Source organism: Elephas maximus, chromosome 17, assembly GCF_024166365.1.
Source record: "Elephas maximus indicus isolate mEleMax1 chromosome 17, mEleMax1 primary haplotype, whole genome shotgun sequence".
Classification (NCBI taxonomy): Eukaryota; Metazoa; Chordata; class Mammalia; order Proboscidea; family Elephantidae; genus Elephas; species Elephas maximus.
The window spans coordinates 10,555,350-10,573,341 of NC_064835.1; the positions used below are offsets into that span (position 1 = coordinate 10,555,350).

General features: G+C 43.0%; 1 protein-coding gene across 3 annotated transcripts in view; it reads left to right on the plus strand.

Annotated features, from left to right (window-relative positions):
- Positions 1-15,221, plus strand: part of TMPRSS4 (transmembrane serine protease 4) — a 64,039-nt gene extending 48,818 nt beyond the window's left edge. For 2 of the 3 annotated variants that reach the window (XM_049856727.1, XM_049856731.1), the window contains one exon: positions 8,409-8,752. The gene's annotated coding sequence lies outside the window, so the exon portion shown is untranslated. Of the gene's footprint in view, positions 1-8,408; positions 8,753-15,117 lie in introns of those variants that run through there. The other variant, XM_049856728.1, reaches the window with a different exon arrangement.
- Positions 15,222-17,992: the final 2,771 nt, after the last annotated feature.

Consider the following 17,992-nt stretch of genomic DNA (forward strand, 5'->3'; position numbering starts at 1 on the left):
CCAGACCCAGTCTTGTGCTCTCATTCATTTCCGCTCAGCCTTGCCTGCCTCCTCCATACTTCTACCACTGGTCCAATTTCCTGTCTTGGATGAGCCCAGGTCTGGCTTCTCCCATTCCCGTTGCCATGGTTGCAAAGCCCAGGAACTACCCGGGCCTCCTCTCCTGACACAACCACTGGTCTCCACCTCTCCCAGGGCCAGACTTCGACTTTCGTGGCTTTCATCGACACCCACCTAGGGGCCATAGCCACTCTAGCACCCATTTATTACCCCCAGGGCTCTGGCTTTCCCCACCCATTTATTACCCCCAGAGCTCTGGCTTTTCCAGGGCTACCAGAAATGTCTGAGTAACAAAAATGGAAATGATTGTCTACTGAGTAAATATTGAATAATGGAAGACAGGAGACAGGAAGTGGCCAGAAGAGAAATTGTTCATCCTTCTTCTCCAGGAGGGAACTATTCAGAGAAGCCAGGGTACTCCAGGGATGGTCCTGGTGACTCAGCAACCAGCCATGCTGCTTACGAAGCTGTGGTCAGCTCATTAACACAGCACCTTATATACTCTTTCTCTTTCCCTGCCTCACACCTCTTAGACCCTCATTCTTACTCTCCTGGGATTGAACCCCCCAATAAAGCATTAAGATGTAATTTTAAGGTGGGGCCAAGAAGGTAGCATAGTCAGATGCTTCCTGTGGTCCCTCTTACAACAAAGACCTGAAAAAACAAGTGCATCAATTATATATGACAGTCTAGGAGCCCTGAGCATCAAAGGCAAGGTTGAGGAATCAGACTGAGTGGCAGGAGGAGGGAGAGATGCTCCAGAAGCAGCAAGGAGTTGCCAGACCTGATCTGGCAGGAACTGGCCCCCGGAAGGCTGGATTGGCTGATGTGTGTGATGAGGCAAGCAGCAGCACTTGGGACGAGTTTTCCACTCAGGAGAGACTGAGTGGCAGAGAGTCTGCTCAGCCCTCCAGAACCAGTGAGAAGCAGTGCTCAATTGGTAAAAGATAAGTACATGTATCTAACCTACTGCACAGGCACAAAAACACCCCCTTAGGGAAGACCTTCTCTCCCATTTACCTGTTCCTCTCTACTGAGTACCAGGTCTGGGACGGCTTCAGTGATTGTCATGTCTGCTGGGCTGGAAGTAGGAGCTGTCACGTGCCCTGAGCCATTCTCCCAGCTTTGGAGAGGGAACAAATTAACAAAAAGGAAAAACTAATCTGCCAGCTCCCCTAAGCCAGGAACTCGGGGAAGGCACAGACTCTTTGTCTAGGCACAGGCATAAGTGGTCCAGAAGCTCTGAATACTTTTCATCCCTGCATAGGCTGTGGACCCATTTCAACAGCATAGGCTTTCACTAGAACAGTACAACAGGGTATATACCTGAAGCCTATTTTCAACTATATAACCTATAAGGGGATGTGGCAGATTCGTGGCATTTGACACCGCCTTGCCCATTAAGCAGGGTCCTCACCTACCCACATCAGGAGCCGGAGGCCTGGTGGCTCCACCCACAGCACCTAGACACCCACAACAGGGGTCCAACAACAGGTGGTGCCTCCCAATCCTTACACCCAACAGTGTGGGGTGCCCATAGCCCAGCCACAACACCCACCTACCTAAGAGCTCTAGGGAACAGGGACACATTTTTTCCTCCCAGACGCTCAGGGGCAGCCAGCAGTGCCCTGCATTGCTCAGTGCATGACCTCCTACTGCGGCAGATACCTGTGCCTATTCCAATCACCTATGCCTGTCTAGGACTGCAAGTGAGAGTCTGTACCACACACTTGGTTACCAACTACCTGAACACCTGAGCTAAATGCATACAAGAAAAGTAAGTGGACTCCTGGGCTCACATATCTAATAACAGCTCTAACCACCTGGTGACAGGACGTAAGAGCTTCAAAGACACCAATAATCAAACTGGCTCATATGACCAGCCTATTTGGTCATATCAAAACGAAACGAAACAGGAAGCTAGGACACAGTAAGCAAACATACAGTAAATAAATGTAATAACTTAGTGATGGCTCAGAGACAACACTCAATATCAAATCAGATAAAGAGGCAGACCATGATAGTTTCAGCAAGCTCCCAAAACAAAGAAACATGCTGGAGGAAAAGAATTTTTTTTGAAATACTGAGGTAGAACTCAAAAGATTAATACACAGAGCTCTTGAAGAGATCAGGAAGAAGATGAGGCAAACCCAGAACAAGCCAAGGAACACAAAGAAAAAGCAATAGAGGAGCTTGAGAAGGTCATACAAGACCATAAAGACAACTTTCACAGGCTACAAGAATCCAAAGAGAGACAGCAATCCAGAAGATCAACAATAAAATTTCAGAATTAGACAACTCAATAGAAAGTCTTAGGAGCAGAATTGAGGCGATGGAAGATAAAGCACTTGACACCAACTTATCTGAGGAAAAATCAGATAAAAGAATTTTTAAAAATAAAGAAACCCTAAGAATTATGTGGGACTCTATCAAGAGGAATAACCTACGAGTGATTGGTGTTCCAGAATAGGGGGGATAACAGAGAATACAGAGAGAATTGCCGAAGATTTCTTGGCAGAAAACTTCCCTGATATCGTGAAAGATATCTATCCAAGAAGCTTATCGAACCGCAGATAAGATAGATCCCAAAAGAAAGTCACCAAGATACATTATAATCAAACTTGCCAAAACCAAAGATAAAGAGAGAATTTTAAGAGTAGCTAGGGATAAACAAAAAGTCATCTACAAAGGAGAGTCAATAAGACTAAAGTCTGACTACTCAGCAGAAAAACCATGCAGGCAAGAAGGCAACGGGATGGCATACATAAAGCCTTGAAAGAAAAAAATTGCCAGCCAAGAATTATATATCCAGCAAAACTGTCTCTCAAATATGATGGCAAAATTAGGGCATTTCCAGATAAACAGAAGTTTAGAGAATTTGTAAAAACCAAACCAAAATTACAAGAAATACTAAAGGGAGTCCTCCAGTTAGAAAATCAGTAACATCGGGTAACAGCCTAAGACCAGAACACAGTACAGAACAACCAGATATCAACCCAGATAAGGAAGTCACAAAAATAAATCAAAGCTAAAACACTGAAAATAGGGAAACAGGGACGTCGATATATAAAAGATGACAACATTAGAACGAAAAAGAGGGACTAAAAAATGTAGACATAGATCTTTCATATGGAGAGGAAGTCAAGGCAATATAAAGAAGTAAAAGATCAGTTTAAACTTAGAAAAATAGTGGTAAATATTAAGGTAATCACAAAGGAAACTAACAATCTTACACTTCAAAATAAAAAACAATGAAAACATAAAGACTCAGCAAACACAAAATCAATAACAATGAAAAAGAAGAAAATACATAAAGAAACATGGCTCAGCACAATAAAGAAGCTGTCAACAACACACATACAAAAAAAAAATCAAAATGACAGCACTAAACTCATACCTATCAATAATTACACTGAATGTAAATGGACTAAATGAAACAATAAAGAGACAGAGAGTGGCAGAATGGATTAAACAACACAATCCGTCTATGTGCTGCCTACAAAAGACACACCTTGGACTTAAAGACACAAACTAAAACTCAAAGAATGGATAAAAATATACCAAGCAAACAATCAAAAAAGAGCAGGAGTGGCAATATTAACCTTTGACAAAATAGACTTTAAAGCAAAATTCACCACAAAGGATATGTAATGATTAAAGGGTCAATACACCAGGAGGACATATCAGTAATAAATATTTATGCAGTGAATGACAGGGCTCCAAAATACATAAAACAAACCCTAATGGCATTGAAAAGAGAAATAGCTCCACAGTAATGGTAGGAGACTTCAAAATGACACTTTCCAGGAAGGATAAAACATGCAGAAAGAGGCTCAATAAAGACACAGAAGATCTAAATGCCACAATTAACCCACTTGATCTCATAGACATATGCAGAACACTCCACCCAACAGCAGCCAAGTATACTTTCTCTTCCACGAACATGGAACATTGTCCAGAATAGACTACATATTAGGCCACAAAGCAAGCCTTAACAGAATCCAAACCATCAAAAAATTACAAAGCATCTTTTCTGACCATAACAGTAGATACCAGTAACAGAAAAAGCTAGGGAAAAAAAATCAAATACATGGAAACTGAGCAATATCTTGCTCAAAAACTACTGGGTTATAGAAGAAATAAAGGATGGAATAAAGAAATTCATAGAATCAAATGAGAATGAAAACACATCCTAGCAGAACCTTTGGGACACAGCAAGAGCAGTGCTCAAAGGTCAATTTATATCCGTAAATGCACACGTTGAAAAAGAAGAAAGGGCCAAAATCAAAACTTTAACCCTACAACTCGAACAAATAGAAAGAGAGCAGCAAAAGAAGCCCTCAGGCACCAGAAGAAAGCAAATAATAAAAATTAGAGCAGAATTAAATAAAATTTTAAAAAATTGACAGAGTTAACAAGACCAAAACTGGTTCTTTCAGAAGATCAAAAAATCGATGAACCATTGGCCAAACTGACAAAAGAAAAACAGGAGAGGAAGCAAATAACCCAAATAAGAAATTAGATGGACGATATCACAACAGACCCAAATGAAATTAAAAGAATCATAAGAGAATACTATGGAAAACTGTACTCCAACAAATTTGAAAACCTAGAGGAAATGGACAAGTTTCTAGAAACACACCAGCTACCTAAACTAACACAACAGAGGTAGAAAAACTAAACAAACATATAACAAAAGAAGAGATTGAAAAGGCAATTAAAAAACTCCCAACACAAAAAAGCCCAGGCCCAGATAGCTTCACTGGAGAATTCTACCAAACTTTCAGAGAAGAGTTAACAGCACTACTACTAAAGGTATTTCAGAGCATAGAAAAGGATGGGATACTCCCAAACTCATTCTATGAAGCCAGCATAACTCTGATACCAAAACTAGGTAAAGACACCACAGAAAAAGAAAATTACAGAACTATATCCCTCACGTACGTAGATCCAAAAATTCTCAACAAAATTCTAACCAATAGAATTCAACAACATATATCAAAAAAATAATTCACCATGACCAAGTGGGATTCATACCAGGTATGCGGGGATGGTTCAACATTAGAAAAACAATCCATGTAATCCACCACATAAATATAACAAAAGACAAGAACCACAGGATCTTATCAACTGACACAGAAAAGGCATTTGACAAAGTCCATCACGCATTCATGATAAAAAAAATCTCAGCAAAATAGAAACAGAAGGAAAATTCCTCAACATAATAAAGAGCATTTATACAAAGCCAACAGCCAACATCATCCTAAATGGAGAGAGTCTAAAAGCATTCCCCTTAAGAACAGGAACCAGACAAGGATGCCCCTTATCACCACTCTTATTCAACATTGTGCTGGAGGTCCTAGCCAGACCAATTAGGTTAGAAAAAGAAATAAAGGGCATCCAAACTGATGAGTAAAAATATCCCCATCTGTGGATGATATGATCTTTTACACAGAAAGCCCCAAAGAATCCACAAGAAAACTACTGAAACTAATAGAAGGTTTCAGTAAAGTATCAGGATACAAGATAAACATACAAAAATCAGTTGGATTCCTCTACACCAACAAAGAGAACTTCGAAGAGGAAATTACCAAATCAATACATTTACGATAGCCCCCAAGAAGATAAAATACTTAGGAATAAATCTAACCAGACACGGAAAAGGCCTATACAAAGAAAACGACAAGACACTACTGCAAGAAACCAAAAGAGACTTACGTAAGTGGAAAAACATGCCTCGCTCATGCGTAGGAAGACTCTACATGGTGAAAATATCATTTCTACCCAAAGTGTTCTATAGATACAATCCAATCCCAATCCAAATTCCAATGACATTTTTTAATGAGATGGAGAAACAAATCACCAACTTTGTTTGGAAAGGGAAGAGACCCAGATAAGTAAAGCACTACAGAAGAAGAAGAACAAAATGGGAGGCCTCACACTACCTGATTTTAGAACTTATTATACCACCACAGTAGTCAAAACAGCCTGGTACTGGTACAACAAGAAATACATAGACCAATGGGACAGAACTGAGAATCTAGACATAAATTCATCCACCTATGAGCAGCTCATATTTGACAGAAGCCCGAAGTCTGTTAATTGGGGAAAAGACAGCCTCTTTAACAAATGGTGCTGGCATAACTGGATACCCACCTGCGATAAAATGAAATAAGACCCATACCTCACAACATGCGCAAAAACTAACTCAAAATGGATCAAAGTCCTAAATAAAAATCTAAAACAATAACATAAAAGAAAAAATAGGGACAAAGCTAGGAGCCCTAATATAAACAGAATACAAAACATTACTAACAATGCACAAGCCCCAAAAGAGAAACTAGATAACTGGGAGCTCCTAAAAATCACTTAATGCTCATCAAAAGACTTCATCAAAAGGGTAAAAAGACAACCTACAGACTGGGAAAAAATCTTTGGCTACAGCATATCCAATCAGGGTCTAATCTCTAAAATCTACAAGATACTGCAAAACTTTTACAACATAAAGGCAAGTAACCCAATTAAAAAATTGGCAAAAGCCATGGACAGGCCCTTCACCAAAGAAGATATTCAGGCTGCTCTCAGATACATGAGGAAATGTTCACGATCATTAGCCATTAGAGAAATGCGAATCAAAACTACAATGAGATACCATCTCACCCCAACAAGGCTAGCATTAATCCAAAAAATACAAAATAATAAATATTGGAGAGGTTGTGAAGAGACAGAACACTTACATACTGCTGGTGGGAATGTAAAAATGGTACGACCACTTTGGAAATTGATCTGGCACCTCCTTTAAAAGCAAGAGATAGAAGTACCATACAATCCAGTAATTCCACTCCTTGGAATATATCCTAGAGAAATAAGAGCCATCACATGAATAGATACATGCACACCCATGTTCACTGCAGCACAGTTCACAATAGCAAAAAGATGGAAACAACCTAGGTGTCAATCAGCTGATGAATGGATAAATGAATTATGGTATATTCACACAATGGAATACTATGCAATGATAAAGAACAAGGATGAATCCATGAAACATAACATAAATGAATCTGGAAGGCATTATGCTGAGTGAAATTAGTCAGTCACAAAGGACAAGTATTTTATGAGACCACTATTATAAGAACTCAAGAAAAAGGTTAAACACAGAAGAAAACATTCTTTGATGGCTACAAGGGTGGGGAGGGAGGGAGAGGGGAATTCACTAACTAGATAGTAGACAAGAATTATCTTAGGTGAAGGAAAGGACAACACACAATACAGGGGAAGTCAGCACAACTGGACTAAACCAAAAGCTAAGAAGTTTCCTGAGTACAACCAAACACCTTGAGGGACAGAGTGGCAGGGGCAGGGGCCTGGGGACCATGATTTCAGGGGACACCTAGGTCAATTGGCATAACAAAGTTTACTAAAAAAAGTTATGCATCCCACTTTGGTGAGTGGCATCTGGGGTCTTAAAAGCTAGTGAGCAGCCATCTAAGATACATTAATTTGTCCCAACCCACCTGGACCAAAGGAGAATGAAGAATACCAAAGACACAAGGAAAACATCAGCCCAAAAAACAAAAAGGGCCACATCAGCCAGAGACTCCATCAACCTGAGACCAGAAGAACTAGATGGTGCCCAGCTACCACCAATGACCACCCTGACAGGGAACACAACAGAGAATCCCTGACAGAGCAGGAGAAAAGTGGGGTGCAGAACTCAAATTCTAAGAAAAAGACCAGACTTAATGGTCTGACTGAGACTGGAGGAACCCCAGAATACATGACCCCCAGACTCCCTGTTAACCCAGCACTAAGACCGTTCCTGAAGCCAACTCCTCAGGCAAAGATTAGACTGGACTATAAGTCATAAAAAGATACTTGTGAAGAGAGTGCTTCTTAGTTCAAATAGATAAACATGAGACTAATTGGGCAGCTCCTGCCCAGAGGCAAGATGAGAAGGCAGAAAGGGACAGGATCTGGTTGAACGGACATGGGAAATCTGGGGTGGAAAGGAGGAGTGTGCTGACATATTATAGGGATAGCAACTAGGGTCACATACATAACAATGGGTATAAATTTGTGTATGAGAAGCTAACTTGAGCTGTAAACTTGCAAAAAAAAACTGAGGGTGGGAGCAAAGAGGGGGAGCTGCCCCTTCCCAAACACCTCTTTGTGCCAGGCACTGTGATAGACTTTCCACACCAAACAACCATCCTGCAGGTTTTATTAATTCCACTTTGTAGATGAAGAGACTAAGGCCCCAACCAGTGAGATGACTTGTCCAAAAGCATGTGGTGAGTGAGTAGCAGAGCTGTCTGCCCTAAAGTCTGTGCTGTTTCTGCTCCCTCAAGCTGTGCAGGGCGAAGGTGCAAAAGAAGAGAGAAAAATTCATCTGCAAGAATAACTGATTCCCAGGATGGGTACCGAGAATCACAGATTACCCAGAGGGGAAAGGTCCTGGAGGTACAGACTCTAGCCCCATTTTACAGGGGGGTGACTGAGCTCCTAAGCAGGCGAAGTCCCCTACTGAGCCGCAGAACCAGGAACAGAGACTGAAGTTCTAGACAGCCCTTTGACCGCCTCTTCCTCCTTCAGAAACCCCAGCACCCTCCCGGGCTGGCTTGCGAGGGGGAACAGTTCTGAAGATGGCGCTCTGACTGAGCTCTGAGCTGCCTTCCCTTTGTTCAAACCTACTGTCTTTTGTAATTAGAAAATAAATTACTGTTTTCTCAAAAAAAAAAAAGATGTAGGTTTAACTCATGCTCTGTCTTTTTAAGAAACTTGGGCTAAGACCACCAATCAGATTAAGTCCTCTGAGCATAATACTGTTAAGTCCTGAGGTAACAGCAAAAAATAATTTTTTTTAATATAAAATACACTCGTGATTTTTAAAACACTTCTAAATTGTTCATAGGTCATAGATGAAATTATAAAGGAAGGTTTATTTAAAATAGACTGATAATGAATATATATTCTACACTCAGAGCACAAGTGATTGTACTGGGGAGGACAAGAGAGAAGTAGGATATGGTAAGACTTCAAGATTCATGAAAATAATCCGATCAACATTTGCCTTAATCATTACCAATACAGAATTAGGGTTGCCGGCCTCCAGACATTTTGCTTAGGGCCCTTTTACAGCCAAAAGGGAAGGAGAACAGTAGGCAGGGGAGACCCCTACCTCCCTACCCCTCCCTCCTTCTGACAGTGCCCAGGGTAAGAGCTATGCTTAGGCCAGGGACCCCACACTAGTGCTTCTCAAACTAGTTTTAGACTAATGCCTCTCGAACTTTCACACAAATTCCTTGGAAAATTTGTTTAAATGCAATTCTGATTCAGTAGGGATGGACCTGGCTGATGCCAGTACTGCTGGTCCATGGGTCACACCTTAGCTATATAGGGCCCGAGACTTCTGTACCTTCCATAGCTCACCTGAAAACCAGCTACAGATACCAAGGGCCCAGACAGCTGACCTCACAATCCATCTGGCCCCAAGTAGCTGTCCTCCCTCCAGGCAGGCCAGGCACATCCCTAGAGGCCTTGGAGAATCTCACCCCTTCAGTGAAAGTAGGGAAAGTCTAGATTCCACCCCCTCCCCCATATAACAGACATATTCTCTGCTTCCTGGAGTTTGCATCCTAGTTAGAGGAGATAGACATGAACAGGTAGACAAATACATGTCTGATGGAGATAAGTGCTTTGAAAAAAATAATAAAGTAGGATAAAGAGAAAGTACCTAAGCTGGGTGGAAGGTGTTATTTATTGTAAATAGAATGGCGAGGGCAATCTTCTCTAAGGAAGAGACATTTGAGCAGAGACCTGACTGAAGTCAGAGAATGAACCCTGTGGATATTTAGGGGAATAGCATTGTCTTAGAGGAACGGCACCTGCAAAGGTCCTGAGACAGGAAGAGGCTGATGGTTGGAACAGCAAGGAGACTGGAGTGGAATAGGTCAGCAGGTGGAGGGTGGTAGAAAAAGGATATATCAAAGAGGCAATAGGAGCCAGACAGATAGGACTGTTGGGGCCATTGCAAGAACTGAGTAAGATGGGAAAATACTTGAAGGTTCTCAGCCAAAAAAGTGACATCACCTACTTTTTTGTAACTTTCAAGGTGTAACTTACATTCAGTAAAATTCACTATTTTTACTCTAGAGTTCTGCCAATTTTGACAAATGTATGCAGTCATGCGACTACCACCACAGCTCCAACACCCCCTAAAACTGCCCCCGTCCCTTGTAGCCAACCTGTGCCCAACCTACAGGCCCTGGCAACCACTGATTTTTCTGTCCATATAGTTTTGCTTTTTTTCTGGAATGTCATATGAATTGAATCATATAGTCTACACCTTTTTTGAGAATCATCCGTGTTGGCACATGGAATTTTTATTGCTCAGGAGTATTTCATTGTATGGATGTGTAACATTTATTTATCCATTCAACAGTTCAAGGACATTTAAATGGTTTCTTGTTTAGTTGTTTACACAGAAAAACATCTGTGTACAGGTTTCTGTTGTTGGTGCTGTCGTTGAGAATATGCACAGCAAAACATACGCCAACAGTTTCTACATGTACCATTTAGTGACACTGATCACATTCTGAGCTGTGCAGCCATTCTCACCCTCCTTTTCTGGGTTGTTCTTCCTCCGTTATCATAAACTCACAGCCCCCTAAGGTTCCTATCTCCTCTTTCAAGTTGCTGTTGTCAGTTTGATCCCATATTGATAGTTCTTAAAAGAGCATAATGCTCAAGGCGGACCTTTTGTACTAGTTGAGCTAAACTATTGGTTGTTTGCTGTGATTCAGAATTGACTCAACAGCAACAGGCTTGGTGTTTTTGGTTATCGTTTGGTTCTGAGAAGACTTCAGAGGATATTTTTGGTTTAAGTTTTAAAGATTATCTCAGAGCAAGACTTCCATGAGTTCAGTGTACAGGTTTTTATGTGAACTCAAGTTTTCATGATTTCTGCTTCTGACAATTTCCCATCTAAAACAACTAAAAAACTGAAAAAAAATACATAAAATCGTTTTCAAACACAGGGCTTCAGGCAGCCCAGGACAGTGATCTCCGAGATAGAAGAAACAAATGAGACAAGCCTTTCAACTGCTGTGGGACAGAGAGGGGGAAACTCAGGCAGAGTCCAGCAATTTCTCTGAGTCAAGGAGATGGAGTTAGGCATCCTGGGAGGCTAGAGCAGGTAAGGCTCACCAGACAAACTACTGAAAAAGAGAAAGCCTCACAGAGAGTTCCAGAGGCCTTCAAAGGTTCCTTTGAGTCTGGCTACTCTCTTGGAGTTCTCTAGAGGAACAGAACCAGTTTTATTTATAGAGAGAGAGAGAAAGAAAGAGTCCTGGTGGTGCAATGGTTAAGCATTCGGCCGCTAACTGAAAGGCCGGCACTTGGAACCCACCAGCCACTCTTTGGGATCAGAGATCTGGAGATCTGCTGTTGTTAGGTGCTGTAGAGCTGGTTCTAACTCACAGTGACCCTGTGTAAAACAGAAGGACACATTGCCCGGGCCTGCACCACCCTCACAATCCTTGCTGTGTTTGAGCCCGTTGTTGCTGCCACTGTGTCCGTCCATCTCGTTGAGGGTCTTCCTCTTTTTCAATGACTCTCTACTTTACCAAGTGTGATATCCTTCTCCAGGGTCTGGTCCGTCCTGATAACATGTCCAAAGTACGTGAGACAAAGTCTCAATATCCTTGCTTCTAAGAAGCACTCTGGCTGTACTTCTTCCAAGACATTTGTTCATTCTTCTGGTAGTCCACATTCAATATTCTTCACCAGCACCGTAATTCAAAGGCATCAGTTCTTCTTCCATCTTCCTTAATCATTGTCCAGCTTTCACATGCATATAAGGTGACAGAAAATACCATGGTTTGGGTCAGGCACACCTTAGTCTTCAAAGTGGCATCTTTGCTTTTTAACACTTTAAAGGGGTCTTTTGCAGCAGATTTGCCCAATGCAATATGTCATTTGATTTCTTGATTGTTGCTTACATGGGTGTTGATTGTGGATCCAAGTAAAATGAAATCCTTCACAACTTCAACCTTGTCTCCATTTATCATGATGTTGCTTATTGATCTAGTTGTGAGGATTTTTGTTTTCATTATTTTGAAGTGTAATCCATACTGAAGGATATAGTCTTTGATCTTCGTCAGTACGTGCTTCAAGTCCTCTTCACTTTCAGCAAGCCAGGTTGTGTTACCTGCAAATCACAGGTTGTTAATGAACCTTCCTCCAATCCTGATGCCGCATTCTCCTTTATATAGTCCAGCTTCTCGAATTATTTTCTCAGTATACAGATTGAATGACTATGGTGAAATGATACAACCTTGAAGTACACTTTTCCTCATTTTAAACCATGCAGCATCCCCTTTTTCTGTTGGAACAACTGTCTCTTGGTCTACGCACAGGTTCCACATGAGCACGATTAAGTGTCCTGGAATTCCTATTCTTCACACTGTTATCCATAATTTGTTATGGTCCACACAGTGAATATCCTGAAAGTTTGACTTCATCCAAGTCATTAAGGTCAGCTCTACTTTGAGGAGGCAACTCTTCCCAATTTGTCTTTTGAGTGCCTTTCAAACTGAGGGACTCATCTTCTGGCACAATATAAAACAATGTTCTGCTGCTATTCATAAGGTTTTCACTGACCTTCTGTCCTTCTTCCTAGTCTGTCTTAGTCTGGAAGCCCTGCTGAAACCTGTCCACCACAGGTAACATGCTGGTATTTGCAATACCAATGCATAGCTCCTAGCATCACAGCAACACTCAAGCCACCACAATACAACAAACTGACAGATGAGTGATGGCCATAAAGATTGCAGCCTAGGAAACCCTATGGGTCAGTTCTACTCTGTCTTATAGGGTCGCTAAGAGTCAAAATTGACTTGACGGCCCACAGTAACAATAATCATTCTCTCTATATATAGATATACCAAAACCAAACCTGTTGCCGTCGAGTCGATTGTGACTCATAGCAACCATATAGGATAGAGGAGAATTGCCCCATACAGTTTCCAAGGAGCACCAGGTGGATTCAAACTGCCAACCTTTCGGTTAGCAGCCATAGCTCTTAACCACTACATCACCAGGGTTTCCATATGTAGATATGGATATATCTATATAGTTGTTGTTGTTGTTAGGTGCCGTCGAGTGGGTTCCAGCTCATAGTGATACTGTGCACAACAGAACGAAACACTGCCTGGTCCTGTGTCATCCTCACAATTGTTGTTATGCTTGAGCCCACTGTTACAACCACTGTGTCAATCCATCTCGTTGAGGGTCTTCCTCTTTTTCACTGACTCTTTACTTTACCAAGCCTGATGTCCTTCTCCAGGGACTGATCCCTTCTGATAACATTCTGGTTGTACTTCTTCCAAGACAGATTTGTTTGTTCTTTTGGCAGTCCATGGTATATTCAACACCACAATTCAAAGGCCAACACCACAATTCAAAGGCATCAATTCTTACTCAGTCTTCCTTATTAATTGTCCAGCTTTCACATGCATATGAGGCAATTGAAAACACCATGGCTTGGGTCAGGCACACCTTACTCCTCAAGGTGACATCTTTGTTTTCCAACACTTTAAAGAGATATTTTGTAGCCAGTTTGCCCAATGCAATGTGTCCAGTGCCCAGTGCAATATGTATATAGAGAGAGTCTGAATTCCTTCACTTAGCATAATGCATTTGAGATTCATCCATGCTGGTGCATGGAACTTTTATTGCTAAGGAGTATTTCATTGTATTGACTCATGTGATTGTAGGGGGACTGGCAAGTCCAAGATTCATTAGGTCAGGCAACAGCCTGGAAACCCTTGCAGGCCTGTGTCCCAGAATCTATAGGTAAAACAATGAGTGCAGATTAAGAATGTTCTGGAAAAATATCTATTTTAGTCTGAAGGCAGAACACACCCTAGGGAGGCTCCCTTTTTGCTCTTAAGGTCTTCAACTGAGTGATTGAGTTCCGCCCACATTATGGAAGGTAATCTGCTTTACTTGAGGCCGACTGATTTAATCACATGTAACTACTTCATAACAGCAATTAGGCTAGAGGCTTACCAAGCAAACAGGTACCATATGCTAACCACGTTGACATATAAAATTAATCATCACAGCTACTGACCTAAGGTTGAAGAAAGAATCACCAGAAAGAATTAGAGGAGGTCCCAGGGCAACAAGTAGTACCTGAAGACAGGTGAGTGGCAACATAGGGATCCCAGATGAGGAGTCCATTCACGGTGGGAGCACAGAGCACAATTATTTTAGCTGAGGGCTGGAAAAAGCAGGACCGCCAGGGACTTCTGCTGAAATGCCTTCCTGGGGTCTCTTGATTGAGGAGGAAGGGTCTTTTAACAAGATCTTTTAAGTACTTAGGGTTTAAAACTTTGAAATGCAGTCTGAGGCGAATCCACTGAAGAGGATATGGCATGGTGAGAAGTTGTGGTATAAAGTCTAAGAATATAAGCAAACACATACACTCATGCGTATTCCTGATTCCTTCCCACCTGCCCTTATGTCTAGCAGCTGGAAACTCTCCATCTAAGGCAGGCACGCTTGGGAATCTATGCTCAAATAATTTAAAGTGGACAATATGAAACGTGTGTGGGTAGTCACTCCCAGGGTGTAAGCCGGAGCTTCCTGCCTCCCCCGCTCCCCACGTAGCCTGATCCCCAGGTCAGCAAGATGGAGGTACCAGCCAAGCAAAGCCCAGCTGGCCCACACGCTCCTCAGTCACTAAGTTGGGCTGTGCCTTTTCCTCTTTAAAGTTGCCCATATTGTTCATTTGAAGGAGATTTCGCCTAGATACAAATGTCAACACAGAGGTGGGGGGTGGGGACTGGGGGAAGAGGATGGTATGAATGTCATGGTGTTTACTGGTACCAGAATCATCACCAAGGTCATCAGTACAGGGTGGGCTCTGGCAATAATCCAATATTAAAGGGCTACTTTTCCAACTTCTCCAGAGAAGTCATGGGAATGAATATGAGCTGAATGCTTACAAATATGCCAGACACTCAAGCATTTTACCTGTGTTATTTCACCTAGGCAGGCAACGTTCCAGACACAAGAAGACTGCGATCCAGAGAAGTAAAGAAACTTAGAAACTTGTCCAAACTACACTGGCAAGTTATAAAGCTAGAATCAATCTCCCAATTAACCAAAAATGGAAACTCCAAACCAGTTCTATTAAACATAATTTTTATTTCATCCAAGGCAAAGCTAAATAAAATTCTACAGTGCAAAACAGTCCGAGTGCATTCACTCTGTGCTTAAACATGAGCCAGTGCTGGGCATGTGCACATCTGCGCCTCCCAGAGGCACCCCCAGACCTGAGGACCCCCAAGACCCGTTGCTGCATCTTTTTGATTTATAGTTACATAGGAAAGTTGACTACGGATATTGTCGTCATCCAAGCCGGAAGAGGAAACCATGCATAAGATAGTCAAAAGCACTGCACATCAGGTGGGAATGAGAGGGTAGGGACTCCAACCTGGGACAAAGTAAAGGGAAGCAAGCTATAGGATTTTCCAGAGAAGTCTCCCCTCCTCACGCTCCCTCTCCCCAACATGCTTCCCTCCAACGGCAGCTCTCTGTAACGGTGACATGGAGTCATGGAGTTATGGAGCTCAAGACCATGGCTGGTTTTACTTTCCGTCTCTTATCCTTTCTCAGCATCCAAGTACCCCAACCGGTATAGCTCAGACCAGGGAAGATGGTTCCTGAAATGTCCAGTCTCCCCCATGTCAAGTACACACAGTTTTATACACACCTCATACACCGCCCTTGCCATTCACGGCCCACCTACTCCACAGTGACACCTCCACACGCCTGCATGCCTACACACATCCATGCGCTCCCACATGCACACTCCAAGCCCATGCCATTCACACACTCTCATCTCCCGCCATCTCGGAAGCACACTCTCACATCGTCGCTTCACACGAGGTTCAACGAGCCTCCAGCTCTATCAGCCAGCCAGACATGGGGATGGTCTGAACTTCATTGGGCCCTTTTCCAGACCTCTTTAGCATCCCTTCACTCTGGCTGCCTTTGCTGAATTCTTCCACAGGGGGAAACCCAAGACCTGGAACTCTGAGGTCCTATTTTGAAGTCCCTGGGTAGCACAAATGGTTCATGTTCCTGGCTGCTAACTAAAAGAGGTTTGAGTTCATCCAAAGGTGCCTCAAAAGAAAGGCCTGGCAATCTACTTGGAAAAAATCAGCCGCTGAAAGCTCTTTGGAGCACAGTTCTACTCTGACACACATGGAGTCACCATGAATCAGAATCAACTCTACAGTAACTGGTTTTTTATTTAGAGGTCAAGGGTGGGGAGCTGGGAAACACTTTTTCCTTGGTCTCACTGACTTCTCCGTCAGGACAGCTGGGTGCATCCAGGGTGCATCCAAGATCAACCCTGTGAGTGGGCTCTTACTCTGCCCCACAACCCAGGAAGCCCCCCACCAGCCCCTGGAGACCACCTGGAGATTTGTAAGCACTCAGTGTCTGCTTGGGGAAGACAACTGTGCCCATAGACGTACTACTGCAAATCCAGGCCAGTGTTTCTCCATGGGGATCACTCTGGCATTGGGGCAGGGCAATTCTTTGTTGTGGGGACTGTCCCACACACTCTAAGAAGTTTAGCATTCTTAGTCTCCACCCTCTAAATGCCAGTAGTGCCCCCCTACCCAGGCATTGGGGCAACCAAAAATGTCTCACTTATAGTTCCAGTCAGCTCTATTGAAAACCACCAAACAAGAGCCATGAATAAGAAACTTCAAGCATCTGAGTCAAGGTTTCTTACATTACAAAGGCTAACATAATTCTGAGGGGAGAGGTGGAAAGAGAGTGTCTGTGTATGTGTGAGGCATGTAATATGACCTGTGTGTCGTAGGATGAGACAGAGCTGAGGACTGGACAGACTTGGAACGATCCCTCCAGTTACAATTCCTGGCCTCCCAGATCCTTTTCCAAGCCAAAAAGATTTTTTAAAGAAAAACTCACCAAGCCTGAAAACAGTCCTATGAGGTAAGTATTATTACACCCATTTTAGAGACGGAAAAAGCTGAGCCCAAAGAAGATACATGACCTGCCTACATGTCAACAGTAGACCTAGGAGTGGAAAGATCCAGATGATGCTTTCCTCCCCCAACTTTATCTGAACCGGTCATCTTGGCTTCCTCACGAGAGAGAAGGAGAAGTCCCAAGACACTCTGCCCGCTCTAGTGTTGAAGCTGGGAAGGGAGAAGGAAGAAGTTTCACATGAAGGCAGCTATAAGAAGCATTCTGAATGACTGGTAGCTCTGGTCTGTCCACTTCCAAGGGCAGGAAAATCTGAACCCAAACCCAGGACGGGTTTTGAGGGGACAATGATAGGAGAGACTGAGAAAGATCAGATTGGGAACTGGTGAGCCCCTCGGGGTTGGGTGAGGGACAGGGGACACAGCCCATGGACGCCCTGCCAGCTGTTGCTGTTGTCAATCCCCCCTTTGCCCTCAGGGAAGCTTGCTGCTGCTTTTTGTCAGGGAAAGCCTGAGGTAGTCCCCATACCATCTAATCTGGAAAAGGGTGCTACTCCCCTTCTATCCCACGTGGGGGCCCAGGGCACAGAGTCTCAGAAATTCAATAAGAGAATGGGGAAGTGGGAGCAAATGGCAGAGTTATCCCATCTCCAGCACTACAACCACCCCCTGTTGGGGATCCCCTGATGGAAGCACTTGGTAGATAGATGTCTCCAAGATTCAGTTCCTGGCCAAGGGGCCAGTGATGTCCTAATTCCAGCCCCCAGGCCCCTCCATGACCTTGGGTCAGTGCCACACCAGACTCAGCTATTTTGTCAGGAAGTTTGGGCTCAAGGGAGAGTGAGGGTATGAGCTAGGATTCGGGGAGCTAAGGCACAGTCTAGCCCCTCACAAAGGGTGTG